The sequence below is a fragment of the Limulus polyphemus genome, unplaced genomic scaffold (genome assembly GCF_000517525.1).
Source record: "Limulus polyphemus unplaced genomic scaffold, Limulus_polyphemus-2.1.2 Scaffold8227, whole genome shotgun sequence".
NCBI classification, from domain to species: domain Eukaryota; kingdom Metazoa; phylum Arthropoda; class Merostomata; order Xiphosura; family Limulidae; genus Limulus; species Limulus polyphemus.
This window is the reverse complement of record NW_013673837.1, coordinates 1-7,370: the sequence shown is the minus strand read 5'-3', so window position 1 is coordinate 7,370 and position 7,370 is coordinate 1. Positions and strand designations below refer to the sequence as shown.

At 31.7% G+C, this 7,370-nt stretch overlaps 1 long non-coding RNA gene across 1 annotated transcript; it reads right to left on the bottom strand.

Annotated features, from left to right (window-relative positions):
• Positions 1–1,854: 1,854 nt before the first annotated feature.
• LOC111083114 lies at positions 1,855–5,672 on the bottom strand. Its single transcript, XR_002608807.1, has 2 exons — positions 5,549–5,672; positions 1,855–2,359 (listed from the first exon to the last, which is right to left on the bottom strand). It is a non-coding gene; the product is annotated as an uncharacterized LOC111083114 (long non-coding RNA).
• Positions 5,673–7,370: the final 1,698 nt, after the last annotated feature.

Below are 7,370 nucleotides of genomic sequence, written 5' to 3'. Positions count from 1 at the left end.
AACCGGACCAAGTGATATGTCCACTTCCATCCCTATCTTGTTTAGTTTCTTTTTTCAAGTTCAGTAGCCACTACTATCAACATTAAAACTGTATGTAAGTTATTAATGGAAAAGTACCCAGAAGAATGAAGCATGCTAACATGTTAATTCGGTAGTGCATACACGTACGTATATGATAGCCAATGATTGAAATAGCTACTATACTATAGTTGTTTAAATTAGTAATATAATTCAACAATTAATAACTACTCTGCATGTAGATAATACAGTACTTTGCCATAATAAAACTTACATATTTATGTCTAGCTCTCCATGCAGTATTACAACAGAATGATAATTTGTTGACTTGGATGTTTGTGTATTTTATATGTACAGCCTTACAGTTGTTTAAGCTATATTTCATGCAAAACTATTTCCAGATTTAATCTCAATCTATCTTTAAAAAAATTTCTGGGGGTCATGCCTCCAGACCCTCGTAGCATTTGTATGCTTTGAATGCTAATTGTACTTAGTACAATATGTGTTTCCTTTTGATGTCACAAATTAGAACCCCTTACGGGTCTGGCTGCTTGGAATACGACAGATGTAGTGGTCTAAACTGTCTATCTATATATATATATGTTGTTGTTGTTTGTTATTAAGCACAAAGCTACACAGAGGGCTATCTGTGCTCTGCCCACCACGAGTATCGAAACCCGGTTTCTAGCAGTATAAGTCCGAAGACATGCCGCTGGGGGGCATATATATATATAATCTATTTTCATGTACAACAATTGTTAACATTTGAATCAGATTGGTCAAGTGAACTGTAATTATTATCAGTGTTATTTATAAATCACAATTTGACGTAATAATTCATTACTTATTTTAACACTGATTATTTATCTTCAAAAGTCTCCAGATTTCCTCTCCCTGTATCTTTTATTAAAGGTGATGCATCATAACTTATTATTCCTTTTTATCATTAAGATTTGCTTAAGAGTGGAAAAGCTGGTAGGTTCAATAACTAAAATCGCTCAGCTCAGTTTCTACATTCATTTTCCGGCTTCGGTTCGGTTTTCTAACTAATATCGGTCAGCCTGAGAAAGGATTCAAGCAAAGGGTTGAAAACCTGCTCTGTATATACCGAAATAAGAGATAAAAACACAACTGGTTTATTGTTATTTTTATCATAGTTAAAATCTTAATTTCATGATTTCCTTCTATACTCTTGAGACTTGACCTGGTGGTTATGACATTCGATTCACAAGCAGCGGGTTAGTACAGAGTAGCCCAAGAGTTGGCGGTGAATGACGTTAACTAGCTGCCTTTCTTCTAGCATATCACTTTTACATTAGGAACGTCTAGCCCTCACATTTTATATAAAAACTTACATAATTTCCGTGGGACTCCAGGGCCTTTGGATCATGGAACAGTTACCATACGTATTTGAATCAATTATATGTACATTAATCCTTATACAAGGTAATAAAAACAGAAGAAACCTAAGTAAACCAAATACTGTGTGCTTGGTTGTTTTTTCCACAGAGGGGGTTCGAACCCCTGATTTTCCCACCGGGAGACAAATCAAATACTTTCATTGAATTCACAATTAATCTTTTGAAAAAGTTTCGGTTATCAGAAGTTTTCAGTTTAACCTTAAAACATTTTCTGTCTTTTGATAAGTTTAAAGATATAAAAATGGCTGTAAAAAATAAACAAAATATTTAATTTTCGTGCCCAGACTTTTGAGCCGTGGAGCGCTTTGACTTATATTTGATTTATTTTTTGTTAAGATAAAAACAGCTTTTAGCACTTTTTTCGTTAATAACATAACACTAAGTATTCTACTGCTTCATATATTAACAACAAAAATAGTCATTCAATGAAATATTTTAATCAAGAAAATATTCGCCACTATAGTGGCGGAGACATCAAAATTTAAAAGCTGGTAGTCAATTCAAACATCTGAAATATTTAATTTGACGTACAAGGTTCGAAGAAACGTGTGCTTCCAAACGCATCGTAGCTGGAGTGCTTGGTCACACATCTCTTGGATGTACGGATCGTTTTGTATGATGATCGTGTTTTCAAACCACCAATCACGACTCTCTGATAAATTCACGGGCTGAACTTCACTTCCGCAGTTTCTCAGCGGAACTAGAAATGTAAAGATGGATTCGATAGGCCTAATGGAGGGACGTTTAACATAAACGCAATTATCATTGTTGTAGAACCCTTTGGAATAAATAACGCCGTGAAAAGGTTTGTTGAATTCTACCGTAACGTTTATTTTGTCCGATCCACAGGAACCATGGATTTCCTTTAAAAGGGGTAATATACGTGAAGATGTTAAATGTTCAATGGAAGTCAGCGACACCTGTATGGAAAAAATGCATATATTATTGTTAATTTTAAATAAAATTTGGCATTTTTAATTTTTGGAACTCAGATTAGTAACCAGTTGACGTCTTCGAATGAAATATTCGAAAAAATAGTTACTTTATGAAATGAAAAATCATTTAACATTACATGATAATCAATATCGAAAAATTTAGTTTAAATAATTACCGTGTGAATTGTCCACCTACAGTTTTAAATAATTACTGTATGACTTGTCCACCTACAGTTTTAAACAATTACTGTATGACTTGTCCACCTACAGTTTAAATAATTACCGTGTGACTTGTCCACCTACAGTTTTAAATAATTACTGGGTGACTTGTCCACCTACAATTTTAAATAATTACTGAGTGACTTCTCCACCTACAGTTCTAAATATAATTACTGTGTGACTTGTCCACCTACAGTTTTAAACAATTACTGTATGACTTGTCCATCTACAGTTTTAAACAATATACTGTATGACTTGTCCACCTACAGTTTAAACACTTAGTGTGTGACTTGTCCATCTACGGTTTTAAACAATTACTGTGTGACTTTTTCACCTACAGTTTTAAACAATTACTGTGTGACTTGTCCATCTACAGTTTTAAACAATTACTGTGTGACTTGTCCACCTACAGTTTTAAACAATTACTGTGTGACTTGTTAATAATTAGTTTTATCTATAACAAGTAATGTAATTATAAATAATTAGTTTTATCTATAACAAGTAATGTAATTATAAATAATTAGTTTTATCTATAACAAGTAATGTAATTATAAATTAGTTTTATCTATAACAAGTAATGTAATTATAAATAATTAGTTTTATCTATAACAAGTAATGTAATTATAAATAATTAGTTTTATCTATAACAAGTAATGTAATTATAAATAATTAGTTTTATCTATAACAAGTAATGTAATTATAAATATTTAGTTTTATCTATAACAAGTAATGTAATTATAAATAATTAGTTTTATCTATAACAAGTAATGTAATTATAAACATTTAGTTTTATCTATAACAAGTAATGTAATTATAAATATTAGTTTTATCTATGACAAGTAATGTAATTATAAATATTTAGTTTTATCTACAACAAGTAATGTAATTATAAATATTTAGTTTTATCTTTAACAAGTAATGTAATTATAAATATTTAGTTTTATCTATAACAAGTAATGTAATTATAAATAATTAGTTTTTATCTATAACAAGTAATGTAATTATAAATAATTAGTTTTATCTATAACAAGTAATGTAATTATAAATAATAAGTTTTATCTATAACAAGTAATGTAATTATAAATATTTAGTTTTATCTATAACAAGTAATGTAATTATAAATATTTAGTTTTATCTATAACAAGCAATGTAATTATAAATATGTAGTGATTATTCCATGCCTAGAGATATTATGTAGTGATTATTCTATGACCAGCGATATTATGTAGTGATTATTCCATGCCTATTGAAATACTGTAGTGATTATTCCATACCTAGTGATATTATCTTGTGATTATTCTATGCCTATTGAAATACTGTAGTGATTATTCCATACCTAGTGATATTATCTTGTGATTATTCTATGCCTAGTGATATTGTGTAGTGATTATTCCATGCCTATTGAAATACTGTAGTGATTATTCCATACTTAGTGATATTATGTAGTGGTTATTCCATACTTAGTGATATTATGTAGTGATTATTCTATGCCTAGTGATATTATATAGTGATTATTCTATGACCAGCGATATTATGTAGTGATTATTCCATGCCTAGAGATATTATGTAGTGATGATTCCATGCCTAGTGATATTATGTAGTGATGATTCCATGCCTAGTGAAATACTGTAGTGATTATTCCATACTTAGTGATATTATATAGTGATCATTCCATGCCTAGTGAAATACTGTAGTGATGATTCCATGCCTAGTGATATTATGTAGTGATGATTCCATGACTTTTATCAAGTCTCCTAGCAGAGTCGTAGCTGGACACTGGCACACGAGGCACGTGCTTCGATTCTACTTGACAGTGCCCTGAATCCCTAGTTCGTGTCTTCATAAATGAGAACAAAAACCATGATCGATATCACATGAAACGCCGAAAATTTCTGCACCTACGGGCCCGAGCCCTGAATATTTTAAGAACCTAGCGACGTTCCTGTCTCTTAGAAAGAAAAAAAACTATATTTAAATCAAGAGATAAACTAACGTTAAAAACAACGTGATTATTACTAAATCAGAGACCCACAGAACTAAGAAATCTCATGAAACACTCCTTCAAATAAAATTATCCAATAAACATGAAGATATCTGTGTCATAGAGGCAAGACACCCGGCAACGACCTATCACATACTAAATACCTGGCAGTCGAAATATTCGAATATTGACGAACTTGGATCACCTCCCACTTGACGTAGAGAGTGAGTAACACGAGACTGATTTATCTTCATGCTTGATGAAACGATCTCAATAAAACTTTTGCACAGGAAAAATAACTATCAGCTGTCGTTCTTGTTTGGTGTAGTTCGCGTGTGTGTTTGCTACGAACTACTGGGAACGATTCTCGAAATACTAGCTACCTGGCAGTCCATAACCTCACGATCATGAATATTGATAAGCTTCCAATATGACAATTTACATTATTTTTATATATATTATTGTATATATATATAATTTGTTATTGTTGTTGTTGTTTTAGTGGCTACTCAAAATTTTGGATTATTGAGTATATATCATTTGAAAGATCCTTTCCGAGTGTGTAGCCACTGCGAATCTTTATTTACAGTTCACGTCACATCATAGCTATAATAATTTTTAAAAAAGCCGACATCGGTTCAATTCGTCGAACAGATATATCTTTATATTAACTAGTTTTCTCATAACGAATTATATTGGCCTATTTAGGATAAAATAATCATTTTAGTCAATCGTAATAAAGTTTTTCATGAACACAAGCTTTACAACCAAGTACTAATTTCACAAGCTGCAAGAGCATTTGAAATCTGTCTTATACATAAATATTTTTCAGTTTTTTTATCGGTTCATTTCTAAGCGGTTTTACCGACGGAAATTCCACACGTAACAATCATATACAGAGCCCTGTAATCAAGGTGCCGATATGTATCTTGCTATTAAAGTGACATCATGCAATTAACTGAATGAAATATTACCTTTCCTTATAAGCTGAAACCAGGTTCTCTATATATGTTTTGTTATCCATGTTCGAGAAACTATTTAGAGAGCCTAAGCAAAAATTAGAGCGTAGGCCTAACAACAGTTACTCAATAGAGAGGAAAATAGTTCACACAACGGACACTTGGTTAATATTGTCATTGCAATTAAATAATAGGATAAAAATTCATCAAATTGTATATATATTTTTTACTTCGCGAAAATGATATTTGATCAGATCGTATTTATTTAGAACAAAAGCGCAAAATTTATGATATATGTATATATTGTTGTCAAAATAGATCATTTTAATGTGAAAAATTACGTTTATATTCTAAATTGTACAATCTGACGAAGAGCGCTAGCTCGAAACATCATCTTTTCGAAATAAAAAATATAAACCTATTGATTAATTTCTATATCTCTGTTGCCTGTACGGTTAACTATATTAACTTTTAATGATATTGTCTCTGAAACAACATATAACTGTTCTTAAAAGTGTATCGATATAGATCTTCCCACTTAGATCATAAGTTGTTTTACACGAATACGCAAAGTTCCCGATATAGGTTCGACTCGCCTCAACACTGATAGTATTTTTTTGATGGACTGTGTTTTAAAAATATAATTATAACTTTGTTTTAAATGGTGTTCTGCAAGTTAACCAGGCAATATTGTTTAATTATTAGCATGAAAGGCCCCTTATCAACAAATATTTTATCATAATATGTGGCTTTAGGTAATTTTGAAGTGCATTGCACGATATTACTCTTAAATTTCTATAAATATTGAAAACTGAATAACTTTTCTGGAAACGAATCCATGAGCTACTGGTCACCACATGTGTGCAAAGCGACATGTTAGGCTTGCGAATTGAAGTTAAATCTGGTAAAGGGTATCATTGTCACAGTTAAGACACTGGTTCCTCAAATACCACTCTTACTAAGGTTCAATTCACACCTTTACACAGTGTAATTTCTATTTGTTTATCTTTAACTTAGTAGGTATAACGTTTCGTGTACCCACATATTGGTAGGTATAACGTTTCAAGTACCCACATATTGGTAGGTATAACGTTTCGTGTACCCACATAGGGGTAGGTATAACGTTTCTTTTCTTCACTGAAATTACAAAGGAGAAGAAATGGACAATTAATCTGCAGGCTAGTCCGTTGAAATAATTATCAGTAATTAATTGTGACGATATAGTCAAATGTTATTCAAGTATTTTAAGTTATTAGTAAGGAGTACTAATCATTACGTTGACTTCGTTCTAGCTGCCTTTTTCCTTTGTTGTTCTTTATAGATAATATCTGCTCTGTCCGCGGTTGATTGTTTGCTGTAACGCGGAGCTTCGTGTAAAAATGTAGACGAAAGAGATGTCCTTCATTGATAGGACAGATTTTATCCAGAGATTAGAGCCTCGTCTATTAAATGAAAACGATCATCATGTGGATAGCGCTAGTCGCTAAGTGTAAATTGGTTATTTTCCTTTAAGTAGTCAACGACCCCTAAAGCTACATTTATACTTTAGCGAAATCATATAAACGTGAGCGTATGAAGAATTACTGGAAGATCTTCATCGCAAAGTACTTTTCAGTTAAGAGATACACTAGAAAACTTCCATAAGCAAGATCAACAAGGGATGTGTAAACGAGCATAACCACACTAGAAAACTTCCATAAGCAAGATAACGAGGGATGTGTAAACGAGTATAACCACACTAGAAAACTTCCATAAGCAAGATCAACGAGGGATGTGTAAACGAGCATAACCACACTAGAAAACTTCCATAAGCAAGATCAACGAGGGATGTGTAAAC